Source organism: Lepidochelys olivacea (genome assembly GCF_965140295.1).
Source record: "Lepidochelys olivacea isolate rLepOli2 genome assembly, chromosome: 14".
NCBI classification, from domain to species: Eukaryota; Metazoa; Chordata; order Testudines; family Cheloniidae; genus Lepidochelys; species Lepidochelys olivacea.
The window spans coordinates 20829916-20848253 of NC_140424.1; positions in this window are offsets into that span (position 1 = coordinate 20829916).

Genomic DNA, 18338 nt, shown 5'->3' on the forward strand with positions numbered 1-18338 from the left:
GCTAGATTGAAGAGCCTTCTACTACCAAATCTCTGTTCTCCATATAGGTACTTATCACCCCTTAACTTTCTCTTTGATAAGCTAAATAGATTGAGCTTACTGTAAGGCATGCTGTCTGATCCTTTAATCATTCTCATGGCTCTTCTCTGACCTGCTCCAATTTATTAACATCCTTCTAGAAGTGTGGACACCAGAACTGGACACAGTATTACAGTAGTGGTCACACCAGTGCCAAAACCAGAGGGAGATAATATAACTTCCCTATTCCTACTCGATATTCTCTAGGTTATACATCCAAGAATCTATTTAGTCCTGTCACTCTGAGAGCTCATGTTTGGCTGATTGTCCACCATGAACCTCAATTCTTTTTCAGAGTCACTACTTTGCAGGATAGAGACCCTCATCCTCTATGTATGGCCTGCATTCTTTGTTTCTAGATTTATGCCCTTACATTTTGCCATATTGAAACACATATTGTTTGCTTGTGTCCAGCTTAGCAAACAATCCAGATTGCTGCGAACCAATTGGCAAATCTGCGAAGCATCATGTGGACAGTTTAAGACGCAAACAAACCAACTTCTTATTTGTGATCCAATGCTTGAGAAAGTAGTTAAGATGAAGACCGGAGACTGACTACTGCTAAGAAGTAGCAAACTCATGCCACGCTTCGTGGCGACGCAGGCTGGAAAATACTTGCCTGAAATCATGGATCATTAACGTCCAAGCTCCATTTACTAGTGGCAAAGGCTTATAATTATTTAGTTGTATTACAGGATTCCCCTGGATTCCCACTTTTGACAGATGTAATCAGCTGCAAATGAATCTTATGATCTTCAGTATATTCTCCCTGCCAGAAGGAAAAAGGCTTTTTAAGCTGGGAAAGCCAAGAAGCAAGAAAACAGAAGGTGTCCTGGAACTTCTGGGGAGAGGTGAGGAGTTTGGGATGTGAGTAAAGCTATAGGGAGCTCCAATTCAAATATTCAGCAGGCTTCATGTCTGAGCCAATGGCACCAGCTGAAGATGAACAGCAGAGGAGTAAATAGTCTGCCTGCTGAGTGAGTTAACGTGGACTCCCAACAAACCCACAGGAGTATAGGAAAGTGGTGGGCCTTGGTAACCAATTGGCAGTGTCCAACCTGAAATGTAATGCAAACTAAAATAAACCAGAAAGGGGGTGTGGCAGGGGTGGGCCATTCACTATGGATAACAGAGAGCAGCACAAAGACTCCCATTGTTTAACACAAGCCGCTTTGATGCGCAATCAGGAAACCCCCTTAGCAAAACAAAACGTGGCCTGTGTCAGCTCCTGGGGACACGGGGATACATTCTCCAGACCCTTTGGTTTGTGTGTTTAGACTCATGCCACACTGAATTTCATCTAGGGGGAAGAGCCGTTTCGCCAGGCTATGAATAGTGGCTTTCATCGGCTGTCACTTCCCATTATGGCCGGCATGACATGGAAATGCACTCACAGTGGCCTTGCAGCTTGGGAGTTCGGCCGAGCCCTGGGAAGGGGAGTTTCCTCTGCATCCTGAAGCACAGAGATATTGATCCACATTCTTCTTTTGCTCTGTTGAGCCTTTCAGATTTAAACCCATTTAGACTTCTCCTGAGCTTGCGGGCCACTAAAACCCACCGACTTCAGGGCAACACCTTACCTCTTCACCTGAAGGCATGGGTGTGTGTGTGTGTGGGGGAGAGTTTGCAGAAGCAACCCAGGCCTTTGTGGGTTTTATGCCATTTGACATGGGCAGTTCTACAGGGTCGAATCCCAGCAGGCTCAACACAGCTCCGCAACCTTCTAAGCTGAAGGCTGGGAATCTGAGCGCTGGGGGGGTTTCGGAGACCTTCTGAATCAAGGGCCCAGCTGTTCTGCTCTAAGAAGAGATTTGTCTTATTGTCTTGCGATGAATTTCCCTCCCTGTATGTTGCTTGTAAAGAACGGCAGAATCTCTCAGGAGGACACAGGAATGTCACAAAGGGAGGTGCTGGGTGCAGAGTATTTTGAAATGCCCTTAATTAGGTGCCTAAATGGGAGCTAAGGGCCATGGAAATGGGGATAAATGTGCTTGTCTCCCATGCTAAACACTTGGAGGGCTCAGGGTGGAAAGCGATGAGTATTGTTGCTATTCTTACACTACTGAATTAGTCCATTTTTTTAAATGGAAATTTGTGACTGCTGGCTTTTAAGTTCTCATCCGGAAAATAATGTGGCAAGCATCTGTGCTAGCAAGATGGGTGGTGGTGACACACTGTCTGATGCTGATGCATACATCCTTCTGAGTACAGAGAGTGAAATAACTCCTCAGGCTCTATAGCGTCTCACCAGTGCAAAGCCACAAACCACCCCACCCATGTCTCGGCCTACATGACACAAACCCACACACCAGAAAGCCACCTGAGTGTGTGTCACTGAGCTAACCAGCAAAGCCAAACACATACACACAGCAGCAGCTCTTTGCACGGGGGAACTTTTAAAATGAATTGTACCAAGCTCATCGAATACCATTTCAAATCTGTCGGCACTTGCATTTTTGCCAGACATTAATTTCAATGTGTCCTGTCTTATTTCTTGCTGGAGACAAGAGTCCTGCTGCTGGAAGGAACAGGGGCTGCGGCTGTGCTCGTGAAAGGAATTTTCCACGCGCGGGGGGGCAACAGAAACAGATGGGTTTTATGATAACAAATTGGAAGGGAGATTAAAAGGTAGGTGAGATTCTTGGATTATGATGTTTAGCATTTTTAAAAAAAATTCTGGTGTTGGGTTATTGGGGCTTTCTAGTTTTACTGAAAAGGAACATTGCTACATTTCAGGTACAAAAATGTGTGAGCGACGGAGCAGGTTATCAGCCAGTAGGGTCTGCAGGCTTCTGGAGCCCTGGCCACGGCATAGGGTCTAATTCCAGCGCTGTGGGCAGGTCTCCAAGTAGAGGCAACGTGCAGGAGCTCTGGCCATACTGTAGGGCAGCAGACTAGAGTGGAGATAGGGAAGTAGGTGGGGCTCCTCTCGTGCTGCAGACTTGGACTGAGCCAGAGAGGGGAGCATATGGGGAGCAGGGTGGGGGGTCCCTGTAATGGGGTGTGGAGTGGTGCAACATAAGTCTTAGGAAGCAAGGGAAGACGGGACATCAAGGACGCCTTAATGCCGTGACCAGAAGGAGAGAGCGATAAAGGGGGTGAGCCCTGCAGAACCAGCCTGGTCAGCCCCCATTTGCCTGGTCCCATCCCGCTTAGTCTATTCTCTGAAACCTTCTGTTTCATTCTTTTCAACTGGGTGGTTTTGGCCAGTGCAGGAAGAAATTTTGCTCTTTCCCTCAGCCAAAGCGCTGGAGCCCAGCATTGGGAAGGGGAGAGGCGGGAGGGGATTGCTGCAGCTTATCCATCTCAGGATGGAGCAGAAGCCAGAGGAACATTTGAGAGGCACCTGGGATGCTTTCCCAGCCCCACGTGATGGGTTGCAGAGGGCCTAGTCCAAAGTCAAATGATGCCAAAGGGAATCTTTTCATTGCATTCAATGGGCTTCAGATCAGTCTCCCTCTCTCCTTTCATTCCCTCTCTTCCTTACCCGCTCCCTTCCAGTGGATGTGTCTGAAAGGTTAAAGCTGAAGCCAAGAGATATAGGAGGGTGGGACTGGAATATTCATGCAAGAAAGTGAAGGATCTAAGGGAGGGGAATTTGGGCTTCCTTGCTGATAATCAGTTGTGTCCCAGAGATGGCCTATTAATTTGTTTAACCATCTGCAGTCCCTCACAGGCTCCCCATCCGGACAGCTTGTCAGAGGACAGGGATCAGCACTTGCATCCTCCCCGTAATATGCTCTGGGCAGCTGCGCACTCTTTCTCGCCCGGTTGTCTCCATTATACAGCAGCTTGAGTCCAGGCAGGAAATAATAATCATCATAAAAGGCAACACATCCTTGGGTGGCTTGTTTGCATCATTTCCCATCAGAGCATCCAGGGGATTCTTGCTCAGAGATGGTCAGTGAGTGTGCTCAATAGCCAGGCCAATGGCGTGTCCAGTGAACAGGTCTGGTGCTCAGATGGAAGCCAGTGTGCGTGCAATGTGTGGTGGAAGACAACAGCATATTCAGGGGCTGGTATACTGCAGGATCCAAACAGCATGTCTGCACTACAAAATTAAGTTGACCTAATTTAGGTTGGCATACAGCTGCCACAGTAATTGCATCACTTGTGCGTGTCTACACTTTGCTCCTTGTGTCGGCGGTTACGTGTCCTCACCAGGAGTGCTTGAACTGCCAGTGTAGGGCATTGTGGGATGGCTTCTGAAAGCCAGTAACAGTTGATGTAAGCCACGTAGTGTCTACACTGACACTGCATCACCCTAACTACATCAACATTGACTCTGCGCCTCTTGTGGAGGTGGAATTATTAAGTCAGCATAGCAGGGGAGTTAGATCAGCGGAAGTGAAATTTTAGTGTAGACACTTCCATAGTTAGGTTGACGTAAGCTGCCTTGCCTTGACCTAACTCTGTAGTGTAGACCAGGCCTAAGATGCCGAGTTTCTAAAACCCACTCTTAATTTATCTGGACAGCAATTTCCCAGTGATAAGATGGGGATATTACTTACTACCTTCTTTGTCAATGCAGTGTGTAAGCATTTGGGAGCTGTCTCTTATTTTGTGTCTGTACAGCGCCTAGCACAATGGGATTTCTATCTGGGTTGTGGCTACTAGGTGCTACTGTAATACAACTAAATAATAATAAGCCTTTGCCACTAGTCAAATGGAGCTTGGATTTCAATGACCCATGATTTCAGGCAAGTATTTTCCAGCCTGTGTCAACACGAAGTGTGGCATGGCATTGCTACTTCTTAGCAGTACTCAGTCTCCTGGTCTTCATCTCAACTACTTTCTCTAGCACTGGATCACAAATAGTTGGGAACTGGGAAGTAACAGAGCTGCTCAAATGTTAAAAAAATCCAGACCCACATGTATTTTCATGAATAAAAATTCTGCAAATACTTTAATTGAAAAAACGTGAACAACTGCCGAGAACGTGAGTGAATCCCTGAAGGCGGATGAATTCTAGCATCGACATTTATTCATCTGAAAGTCCACATTGGAGAATACATTATTCGCTTCTTACTTTACTTCTGTTTAAAAGGTGCTGGGGACCAGAAGCAATACCATGTGACTTGGCTGACCAGTCGCTACCGATAATGCATTGTTGGAATGAATAGTTCCCAAACAACACATACACTGCAAATGGTTTGTCCAAACTTTTTGGCATGTAGCAGCAGATGGTGTAGGCATTTGCAGGAGTCAGGATTAGTTCGGGAGCAAATTGCAAATGGAAACCAAGGCTAATGTCAGTGCTTAAAACAGGTTGGTCTCCATACCTTTGAATGAAAACATGAGAGGTAAAAAAACCCGAGTGCATAGCCACTGCAGAAATGTAAAGACAGGTGTTTTTTCAATGGGGGGGGTGGCCCTGGATCGCTGCTAGTGAACTCTGAGAAGCAGAGGAAATGAAGGGACTTGTTTTCCACTGTGGCCGGTTCCTAGGCATCCGTTTTGGTAACTACCGTGGGGGGGGGCGTGCCAGAGATGAACATTTGAGTGCCCGCTGCCAATCAAAGGAGGAGACTGGAGAGGCGAGGTTCGGCTTGTGACAAACAACGGCTACGAGCAGGTCAGCCCTTAGAAGAGTAGAGCTGTGCAGTAGCTCAGCTCAGGAGCTGACGGTCTCTTTTTGGGTGTGTCTACATTTGCAGTCTGGGATGTGATGGCAGCTTGGGCAGAAATACCCGTGGTGCCTTTACTCGCACCAGCATGGCTAAAAACACCGGTGTCCGTGAGGTGGCGTGGCCATCAGCACAAGCTAGCAAGGTGAGTAGGCACCCAGAATCCCTGAAGTACTCACACTGCGGTTTTTGAGCACAGGTACATCTACCCACGTTGCAATCACACCTCTGACTTTTATTAGAGCTGGGCAAAAAATGTGAGCCAAAAGCAGGACCAATCCCACTGAGCAATTGTTCTGGTTGAACACTGGGGGAGGTGTCATAACCTCTTTGGTAGCATTACTCACCAGGGATCAAATAAATGCAATTTAAAATAGCAGTATCAGTCCAGCGTTCGCCTTATCAGCTTTCAGTGTCAACAAGTACTGAGAATGTGCTGTCTTAGAGGGGGTTAGGATGCTGAAGTGTGAAACGTGTGCTGTGGGTAGATATTCACATGCTTCTTCTGGCCTGTAGCTAAAACGAGACATTGCTTCAGTTAAATAGCTAACGCTCTCTCGGTCAGGGGATTGGAGGGGCGCAATCGCTCTCTGACTGCTGTGCGCCTACCCACAGGGCTTGCCCTTGTGCCTTTCTGGTGGCATTGCCGCATTGGGTTCTTATTGCTGGAGAGCTCCGTGGCGCTGTATACCAGCCAGGCTAACAAGCCCCTCACACTCTTCCCTCAAAGGATGAAAGGTAGGCAGAGCCATAACCTGTGACCCTGGTCAGATAGTAAACTGGGTTATAGATACGTCACTCGGGCGGACCAATCACATTAATGCCATAGCAACAGAGATAGCTCCTTTAAGTGGCTTTTGCTCCAGAGTGACGCCTCCAAACAGTTACAGAAGAACTGGTGACAGGCTCTGCAGAAAATCTCGGACTAGCGCAATCCCACAGGGTGTTATCAAGGAATCTCTCATCTGGCCAGTGGTTTCGTCCAGTGGGGACTATTCTATTACCCACCTCCCGGCTCACTTGTGATGCCCTCAGTGCATGGATAACTCATAGCACTAGGTCCTTTTCACTAAGAACCCAGGCCATGCAGTGTCTTTGCTTTCCCAGTGCCTGCCCAGACTGGGGCTTGGGTAAAGGCAAACCGGCTGAAGCTCAATCCAAACAAAGCAGAGCGGGGCTGGTAAACTCTAACAGAAATCTGGGACGGCCGGGGGGCAGCGCCCTGTAGCCCACTGATTGGCTCATGCTGGCCTATAAACCAGGGAACCATCATGGGGAACTGTGAATAATGACACAGGCCGCCTCTTTGCTTCCGCTCCAGACTCTGCTGTGCTGTGGCCCTTGGACTCCAGCTTCTGATTCATCCCTGACTCCGCTACTTGTCTCCCACCTGCACCTTAGTGCCTGACCCTGACTTCCTGATCCAGCTCAACACAGACCGCTCCGCCTCCTCTCCTGACCGCAGCTTGGTAACAGATCGGTGCACATGGGCACGCCCATAGCCTGGCCCTGACACCATGTGTCCACCTACACAGGATGATCATACAGGACAGTCCCTTTTTTAAGCTCTGTCCTGGACATCCCAACTTTTTTGGCAAAACTGGGCATTTGTTCCGTTTGCTCTTGCCAACTGATCATCAACTGGTGAGCCAGCCCCAGCCCTGTGCGTGGCGGGGGGAGAGGGAGTGGAAGGGGAGGGGAAGGCGGGCGGATGGGCGCTTAGACTGTCAGCCCTGTATGCGCGGGGCGGGGGGGGGGGGGTGCAGCCCTGCTTGCGGGGGGAGGGGTGGCCAAGTTTCGCTTTGGGAAATATCGTCACCCTACAGCTACATCTTGTGAAGGTCTGTGGACCAGGCTACTGTTACCTGTGGCTCCGTGACCTCCAGGTTGTTGACCACCATGGGCGCTGCATGGAAGCCATTCAGGAGCTGTAGCCAGGCCAGGATGCAGTGCCCACCTGCTCGGTGAGGTGCGCGACAGGGAGCATATTACACGTCTCCCAGCGTGCAACGACCCCTTTTCTTGTGCTTCCAGGTAAAATTCAAGGCTTTGATTCTGGGCTGCAAAGCCGCAGGTGGTTTCAGTGCTGGCTCCTGGAGGGACCGTCTAGCTCTCTCTCTCTCTCTCTCTCCATGGCAGCTAGTATTAGCTGGGGTGCTTGAGATAGCAGTGTGGATTTCAGTGGCAGGAGGCCAAAGCATTCTCAATGGAGAACCCTCAGTGCTGGAACCCAGTTCCCCGTTGGATGACCGAAGTCAGTGTCTGAGCTATGGCTTTGTCAGACCTTCGCCTGCGGGAGCACTGCATACACAAATGGTTGAGGAGAGCTGTCCACTGCTGATGCTGGTTGAGTAACCTGCAGGTTTTTTCAGTATTGTTCAGTGGTCAGAGATTACATCATTGGTCCTTTTTTCCGTCAACAAATGAAGCAATCAGTGCTGTGCACCTTAGCCGGGAGGATGATGTCTGTGATAATGGCTTGAGGATGAAAAGGGGAAAAAAGCTAGATCCTCCTGGGGAAACAAACATAGCACTAATAATTACATCTGACATTTATAGAGTGCCTCTCCTGCCAAAGGAGCCCAAAGCAATTTACAAACTTTACCCACCTCAGAAATGCAGCCACCTCTGGGGAGGAAGACAGCAGCTGTTTAACATTGCAGTGGAGTTTATGGAGGTCAGATGTCGTCATCGTCGTCTTTTTTCTTGTCACTTCCCTGTTCGGGGTCAACAACTTTTATAGCCTTCTTCCAGAATGTACAGATGTAATTAGCTCAATTAAAATCTGGCCAGGAGACAAAGGAATTACAGCCTTGCTCCTGCAAAAATGCTGCAGGGTCTCTAAAGACTCACTAGAGATTAGGGTGTTGCCATGAAGTCTCTTTCCAAAGTTGGTATCTTCATAGCACAATGGTACGAGCATCGTGCTGGGGCATCTAGTCATCACTGACTAGGAGGAGAATGGCAATAAACCAGTGTTTTCATTTTAGGTCTCCATTATTAGTGCTAAACAAGCCTTGTCTTGCTTAGCGTGTGAAATCGAGCAGAACAGCACGCGTGGTAGGCCTACACCTACCAAAACTAATGATACATCTGCATATCCTATGCAGTATTTCCTATACTATCCATATTAAATGTGACTGTCTTTTCACCCTCTGTTTTTACAGTACCTAGCACAATGGGGTCCTGGTCCATCACTAGGACTTCTAGGCACTATAGTGGTCAGGGCCGGATTAACCTTTTGTGTGCCCCCATGGAGGCAATGGAGCATGGTGTGGGGAGCAAGGGGTCAGCCAGGGGCAACGGGGCATGGCATGGCAGGGGCGGCCCCCCACTCCGCCTAGCCCAGTACGAGGGCACTATTTACAAACCGGCAGTCGCCAGACACACAGTGGCCCACTCGGCCTTGTGCTGCCAGCATACCCCTTCCCCTTTGGGGGGCAGGCCCATGCTGCACCAAACAGCCCCGCCACGCAACATCCTCCCAACTCCCTATGGCCAGAGCGCCCCCCCCCCGACCCATTGTGCCCAGCGCCCCCCAGCCCCTCCACACAAATGCATAGTGACCTGCTCAACACCACCCCTGCCCAGCGCCCCCCCCGCCCACAACCCCCCCAGCACCCCCCCAGCACCCCACCACAGAACCCCCACTCTCTAGTGCCCCAACACATACATCTTCACTGCCACCTCACAGCCCAGCGCCCCCTCCCCCATGCCCTGCCTCCCGGCTGCACTCACAGGCTGGGAGGTGACTGTGTCTGCCAGGCTGAGCGGCCAGTGCAGCCAGAGCTGGTCCCGGGGCGGGGAATCGCTCCGGTCCCTTGGGAGTGGTGTGATCAGTCAGGCCAGGACCTGCCCCAACCAGGCTCCCTCAAGACGCACGTCCCCTGGAGGGGCCCAGCCAAGCTCCCTGCCCTCTGCCCCCTCAACCCTGGCTGAGACTGGCCAGGCTTCTGCACCACTCCAAGGCAGCTCAACTCTGGGGAGACAGGTAGGGCCCCACAGGTGGGAAGCAGAGACTGCCCGGAGCCAGAGGTGCACTGGGGTCCGGGCAGGGGGCAGAGAGGAGCAGGGGGCGTGGGGTGAAGGAGGCAGCAGGCGGGCAGGCCAAGAGGAGCAAGTGGTGGGCAGGGGGAGCCAGAGGGGTCTCAGGGTGCAGTGCAAGCGGAGCAGGCCGGGGCCCCTTGTGTGCATGGGCCCGGCTCCATGGAGCCACTGGCGCCATTGTAAACCCGCGACTGATGGTAGTGCAAATAACTCAATAAACCCTCCCTATTAGGAGAAAAAAACAGAAGCCAGCTGTAGTGTGCAGAATGGTTAGTAATTAGATTAGTGACTTATTTTGCACATCCTTCTTATGAGACTATTTTTCCCCATTGCCTTCAATTATGCACCCCACTCGAGGGGATGGCTAGCAATGAGCAGTATGGGATGTCTGTTGATTTTATTCCATAAGCCCTGAATGAGAGGAGATAATATTTCCCAGCCAGTACCTTTCAGTCATTTCCTTTGGCTGTTGCTTGCATTCCCCAACCCATAGGCCTTGGTGAGAGAACAAAAGAAATTATCTGGAGAAAATACAGGAAACTGAGCCAGCTCCCCAACTGGTGTAAATCAGCATCGCCCCACTGAACTTACTGGCGCTACGCTGATTTACGCCAGCAGGCACTCCGGCCTACTATGTGTCTGTCAAAGGACTTCTAGATGTCAGGCCTGATTCCGATTGCATGTCAATTTCACATCTGTAGACAAGGGCAAATATTGCAACTAATGTTTAAAAAAAAAGTAGAAAAAAAAAGATAATGGTTTCTTCATGCATGTTTCCTTTGCAGGTTGTCTTTATGACAGGGGAGAGCCCCTTAGAAAGTAGTCATGCGGCAGTCCTATGACGCACTCTGTAAGTCTCAGATAATTTGTTTCCTTCTCTCAACAAGGCCCATGAGTTGGGGCCCACAAACATCCAGGGGAAGCAGTTGAAAGGTTGTGGCTAGGGAATACTTACAAAGATCATTGTTATTCATAGACAGGCTGCATTTAAAGAACACTAATGTCCAGTGTTACCAATCCCAAGTGTTCAAAAATCCTGAGTCAGGCCAGTGAAAATCATGAAATTGGCTTGATAATCGTGAGATTTTTAAAAATAATAAATTTTGGGCTCTGTTTGCCTTCTGGTTTTTTGAGCCTTTTGGGTACCTTGAGTCAAGATTTCAAGCATTTCTCCACAACCATGAGGACTAGAAACTTGCTTTTTAAAATTGAAAGTTGAGATTCTTATGTATTCACATGACTCCAGAAGCTGAGGTCAGGAGAATCACAATAAAATCCTAAGCGTTGGTCACATGGAAAAGCTTTGGGGAATATTTTAGTTAGACAGCTGGTTTGATGTCATGTCAGTAAAGTGGGTTGAAAATTTTCTTCAAAAAAAGCTTTGACAGAAAATTGGATTCTTGATTAAATGAAAATGTTCATGGAAAGTATCTGATTTAATAAAAACAAATGCATATTTTTTTACCAAAAATAAAAACCTCAAAACCCTCAAATTTTTCAGTGCGTGGCTGAAAATATTTTGTTTTTGTTTTGGGGGGTGGGGTTTGCCATTTTCTGACCAGTGCTAAGTGTTACAAAGATTTCCTAAAGTTAGGCTCCTAAGACCATATTTAGGTAACAAAAGCCTAGATTCACAAAGGTATTTAGGCTCCTAAGACCTGGTCTACACTAAAAAGTTAGGTCGACCCAGCTACGTCACTCAGGGGTGTGAAAAATCCACACCCTTGAGCGACATAGTTAAGCCAACTTCACTCCTGATGCAGGCAGCGCTATGTCAGCGGAAGAATTTGTCTGTTGACCTAGCTACTGCCTCTCTGGCAGGTGGATTACCTATGCTGCCCAGAGAACCCCTCCAGAGAGCCCACAGTTAGTGTCTACTTTGAAACACTACAGTGGCACAGCTGAAGCACTGTAGCATTTCAAGTATAGCAGCAAGTGGCTTGATTTTTCAAACGTGATGAGCACCCAGCGGCTCTCGTTGCTTTCACAGGACTTTAGATCAGATCCTTGGAAATTTGAGTGCTCAGCACGTGAAAAATCAGGCCCAAAATAAGTAAGGAAGTCCCGAGTCTTGGATCCATGTCCCTTGCACTAACCGTGAGATGGCATCACCTCTCATTTGCAGTGTCTCACACACACATTAATAACTGCTATGAAGTCAAATCTGTCTGCATGCAAATAGCTTGGCTAATAAAACATATAAAGCGAGGTAGGCTGATTATTACTTCATGTCTTAGCAGAACTATGTCTTTATATTGTGCTTGCCATGCGGCACCAGAGCCTTCCAAACCCCACACAATTATTTCTTTATTTAAACTAAACTCCCCAGTTACAATCTGGGTAGTCTTTTTTGGGTGGAGTGCAGAACCCACATTGTTAACTCCGGATAACAATAATTAAAAGAAAATAAAATCAAAGCAGCTCAGGAAATAAACGGAACATTTTTCTATGAAAGCCAAATGATTCTATTAAACGTCTGTGGTTTAATAAACTATTATGAAGTTTGGGAGCATATTTTTCCTGGGACTTAATCTGTTTACATATCTAAAAAAGTAAATAGAATATCACTTTACTTGACCACACAGAGAACCTGATACATCATGGCAGTGCTGCCACATATGTTTCTTGGTTAAATGTTTCCACCTTGGATTTCACTTAATGGAAATGTTAAACTTCTTATGCCGTGTGTGAAATCCTGGCTCCACTGAAGTGGACTTCAACAGGGCCAGCATTCCACCCTTTGTGTCTTCAGTGGTGCTGCACTGATTTACACCCACTAGGCCCTGACCTCAGGCAGGTCTCTACATCTCTGTGTGCTGCAGTTCCCTCACTTCTAGGACTTCCTGAAATCACAGAAGTCTGGGGTGGACCAATTAATAGTTGTGAGGCATTCAGAGCCAGATTTTTTTCAAGGCATTTAGTTGCCTAAGGAGGTAAGTGGGTGCCTATTGCCAGAGCTGGGTGAAATTTTTCGTTTGAGTTGACTGAAACAATTTGTGAATTGGGGTCGGTTTGGGCGAATTGTTTTGGCTGTAAAAGAGCTATAGTTTTAGCGGAGATGTCTAATCGGTTCATTTCAGAACATCCAAAACAAAGCGTTTTCACTTTTTGATTTGGAAAGACATTTTGTTTCAGAATTGCCTCTGTTTTATTTTTTTTTAAAAAAACCCAACAACCTCAAAATCACAACAAAAGATTTTATTTCAGACCGACCAATGCATTTTGGTCGCCTTTGCTTATCATTTAATTTTGCCAAAATTGTTTGTTTCAGGATGAGCTGAAACAATCCCCATCCGCGCCCACCTCCCATGCCATCCCCAAGTCTTTTGTTTTGGCCACCAAATTAATCATGCAGCTCTACGTAGTGGGATTGATTTCAATGGGATTTAGGCATCCAGACACTTTTCAAAACCCAGTTTAGGTGCCTCTCTGCCTCTTTCAGTGCCTAAATGCCTTAAAAAATCTGGCCAACAGATAATGAGGGCCACAGTAATGCCTGTTTGGTAAATAGGAGGTACACCAAATTTACGCCAGCGTGCGAGAAGAATTCGCCCCTTGTTTCAAACCATTTTATACATCTGCACGTACATGTGATCATTGCTCCTAAAAGGATTATTTTAAAGTGAAGAAAACACATACAATGAATATTTTTCCATTTTAGTATGTATCATATACCTTCCCCCTCCTTTGCATCTAAGCCATCAGCAAAAAGACAGCAGAGCCTCTCAATACCCGTAAACTTTATTAAATGTGTGCTTCTTCAGTCTTAAATTAAATTAATCTGGGCCATACAGAAATAGCACCAAAGGGAGGAAATGAGAAGATCACAAAGCAAAGGAAAACCAGAAAACATTATGTACAAACAAGAGGGGTTTTTTTTTCTATGTTTAAAAATACATGGAGAAGTCCCCTGCCCTGGAGATCTAACTGAATATATGCTAAGTTATGTGGGGCACAAAAAAGGAGGCTGAATATCAGTTATTTAAAATAAATAAATTAAATTCAGGATATAAATTTCCATATACCAAGCACATCATTGCTTGAAATATAACTTAAGGTTATAGCCCTCCCCCCTGGAATAGCAGTGGCATTAAATACAGGAGCCTCATTCCTTGGAATCCCACGACATATTGGTGTTTAGGTTCATTTCTAGTGTTTGAAATATTTGGATAAGACAATTCCTTGTGAGGTTATTATATACCCGATGGCACAGAATGTTCATACAGCCACTTTTTCCCTGGGACTCACAACAAGAAAAATCCTTTTAACACATCAGTGGAAAGGTCACAAGCTACCCTGCAAAGTAAGCCCGGTTAGTCTGATCTTTTCAGATCCAGGCAGCTAGATCTCAGTTCAATAGTCTACCCTGATTCAGCAAAGCATGTGCTTAAATTTAAGCATGTGCCTAGGGCCCGCTTCTCAAAGGTATTTCGGTGCTTAATTCTCTTAGAAATCAATGGGAACTAGGTGCCTAAATGCCTTTGAGAATCTGGGCTTAAATGCTTTGCTGAACTGGGGCTTCTGAGTCTGATCCAAAACCTACTGAAGTCAATGGAAAGATGCCTGTTGACTTTGCATCTGACCATTAGAGTGTCTAGAGAAGGAAAATGCACTGGTTGGTTTTGTACCATTTCACCAAAAGCCGGGCCTGATTTTGAACCGTGAGAGCACCTGTGTATCGCACTGAAGCCAGTTGAAGGGAGTTACAAGTGCGCGTGCGTCTGATGACAAGGCTGTCAGTTATTTAAAATCACGGGGGGGGTGAGGGGGGGGGTCCAATTGTGTACTCATGCTGTGCAATTTCTCTCTGGCCTGATTCCAACATCACACCCATTTTACACCAGTGTATCGTTATTATGATTCATAATACAATAACGCCTTGGAGCCTGTCATGAGCCTGGACCCCTTTGTGTAAGGCATGTACAGACATAAAGCAATGTCAGCTGAGACTGATTTACAGTGGTGTAAATGCGATCAGATGGAGGCTAAGTGGGAGATGCCGCTGTGGAACTGAGAGAAGGCTATGACCCTCCATACAGATACAGCGCTTTAAAGAAACACTGTGGAAGTCTAAAAGTTGCATATGACACAAAACCAACCCTTATCTGGGCCCAAGACCACCTTAGCTTATTAAAAACGGAAAGATTTTTAAACATCTTATTTGCTTTTCATCACCAATCCCCTTCCTCCCCTTCCCGCCCCCTCCCCCAGCCCACTTTACTCCATTGGGAAAAATCAAACTCTTTAAGTCAATTTCACTTTCCATGTTCTGCTATACTTGCTCAGTAATATTGAGCTGAGGGTTTCCCTACACAGGGGACTAGTTAAATCCATCCCACACCCTTGTTTAGGATTTTCAAATCAGACTAAGGGCTTAGGTAATTTGGTCCCAGATCCTCAAAGGTATTTTTTTTTTAATTCACTTAAATACCTTTTAGGATCTGAGGCTTAAATCATATTAGATTTCAATGGGATTTGCGGGCCTAACTTTTCTTAGGCTACTAGGAAAACGGCAAGCTTTATTCAGTCAGTAGGATTTTCAAAAACACCTAAGTGATTTAGGAGCTTTGAAAGTCAATGGGCAGGAAAGCATTTCAATGGTACAGATGACAGGTGCTAAGGGTTTGTCTATACACCAAAGCTGCACCACAATTGGTATAGTTAAAGCAGTATAACCCGCATAATGCGGACACAGTTATATTAGTATAGAGATGCTTTATAGCAGTATAGCTATTCCTGTACGGGAAGGGGACTAATCTATATTGGGATCAGCCACTGTTATACCAGTCTCCATCCACATGAGCTGTACTGCTCTAAAATTATTGGTTAAAAAAACCCCACACCCCTAACCAACACTTATACTGGTACAAAACCTGTGTATAGAGCAGGCCTACCTTTTACCTACTGAAAAACAATGGGCGTTAGGTGCCTATAGGTCATTGTGCCTGTGAAACTTGCTCCCTGTTGTGCCTAAGGCATTTAGATGCTTTTACAAATCCTACCTCTTAGTTTTGTGAAACTTTTTTGTTTTGTAACAAAGCCTACATTTTGGCCCTAAACTCAACTGTGTCCCTTTTAAATGATGCCAGTCGCTCAGTAACTAAGCAGGTGGTCTAGTTCCCCCAACTGGTGTCATAAGGCCATTTGATTTTGACGCCCATTTGCTTTCACAAGGGTTAGGGGGAGAACCTTGCACCGAGATTAATGATACATCCTTGTACCTCTATCTTTGCAAGACAATTTGTTCCAAAGGCATCCCACGACATGCTTTTGTTGCAGAGCCAGTCATACTCAATCTGACAGCAGCAGACAGTGATTACAGGCAATGAACACTTTATGAAACATACTGGTCCTTAAAGACTAACAGATTTATTTGGGCATACGCTTTTGTGGTAAAACAACAGTTCTTCAGCTGTTTTTTTACCCACGAAAGCTTATGCCCAATAAATCTGTTAGTTGTTAAGATGCCACCAGACTCCTCGCTGTTTTTGTGGATACAGACTAACACGGCTACCACCGATACTTGATACTGGTCCTTGACTCTGTTAACAAATGATTCAAGATGGGATTGTCAATGTCCGCAAATGGAGATGATGGCTTATAAGAGATCCAAGCCATTGAGTCTGGGAAGCGATTGGAAGGTCATGACTGATTTCTTCACAGTGCAGGGGGGAATTGCAGCGAGGCTGCTTCACTGGAGCTCTTAGGAAGTCACAATGCCTGGTCCAATGGCCACTACAGGGTGACACGGTACAAGCACATGGGCTAAATTCAGCAGTGGATATAAGTTTAGAAGGACTTTTAGTGAACTTTATACCTCCTTCTGAACCCCCACGCTGTCACCCTGCAGGACTGTTAGACTCTCTCCGGGTATGTCTACACTGCCATCAGAGGTCTGAATGCAGCACGTGTAGTGAGACCTGAACTAGCTTTAATCTAGCTAACCTGAGTGCTAAGAGCAGGGAATCCACAGCAGCACGTGGGCTGTCCAAAACGGGCAGCTAGCTCGTGTGGTCACGGCTTCATTGTGGTTGGTACCTGAGCTAGCCAGAATCAAGCTAGCTTGTGTATAGCGGCATGTGGAGCAGGCTCACCTCCACTGCAGTGCAGACGTACCTCAGACGTTGCCAAGTGGGGCTGAGAAAATTTAAATGAGATTTCAGAGCCACCTCGGTGGTTTAGAAGCACAAACCCTATTGGCTTTCAAAGCAACTTGTCTTCCTGTGTCACTAGGTATGTCTCAAAATCCCATGCGGGAAGGCTAAATTAGCCTATAGGAGAGTAATTTACACTTCCATACAAATCACGTCTGGCACTGGTTGCATGTATAAGCCAGGCTGAAAAAATGACACCGAGGTTTATCTGCAGCCCAGGGGATTCTTGCCATAGGAATCACAAATATTGAATACAATGTTCAGCCATTATAAATATTTTAAAATGAGTCTATATTCCACCGCCAGGAAGTTCAAAGTTCAATAGATTCCCTGTTGCAGAGTAATGCAGCTTTGGGGGAGGGGAAAGTATTATGTCATATAAATATACGAGTGAGCGTCTTACATGAGTCAGAGCTGTCTGGAAACACGATCTAATAGGCCACATTTCACAGAGAGGGCTTTCATTTCCCTTCAATGTGTCCTGTGTGTGTTGGGAATGCATAAGGACCATAAATACTGTAGCCCTCTCTTAAAAACAAGGGGAATTGTCAGCAGACCTCAAGAGCGCCTTTTCAAAGTGCTAGGTATGGGGAGTGGGATTTTCAGATGCTGGGTTCCAATTCATGTGAATGGATGTGGTATGGCCAAAACCAAAAAGCCACATCTTGAAAACTTCCACGGATGGTTTGGATGAAACACATTGGGCCTTTTTAGTTATTTTCATCTAGGGTTCTGATCTGAGGCCCACTGAAATCAATAGGAACCTTTCCACTGACTGCAGTGGCTTTTGGATCAGATTTTAAACACTTGACTGGGGCCAGCTCTTCACCCGCAAGCTGAAAGAAGCTTTGGGTAACAGAATCAGGTCACTCAGACAGCTTCAGCCTTTGGTGAACTTCAAAATGCATTGGTCCCTCAACCCTCCAAGGAACCAGCCACTGCCTTGCTGTTAGGCTTAACCATTTGGTACCTAAGGAGGCAATATCATTGCTCAACAACAGCTGAGTTTTGGAACTAGAGGTGTAAAATGGCACGCTCACACGGGAAGCAGAATATATGGAGATGCCTGTTCAAAGAGCAATGCCAGCAGGACAGCTGTAACCAAGCCATAGATTCAATTTTCAGGTGAAGCGATGATAGCAAAACAAGTAAAGAAGGGCCAGGTTTGATGGTTCTCCCATCACCCCCACCAGCTGAGCATGATCATCAGAAACTATAGCGCTGGTCAAAGCATTTTACATTCTGAAATTTCATTGAAATAGTCTAGTAAACTGTCAAATTTCAGGGGAAAGGAAACACACTTTGTCATTGATTTTTGCTAAAAACATTTACCAATCTGCTCTGATTTTGGCACTTGGGGCTAGAAAATGGAAGTCCAGAGGAGGTGGATAGGGAAATATAACAAGGGGGAAAAGTTAACAGCTTTACTGCT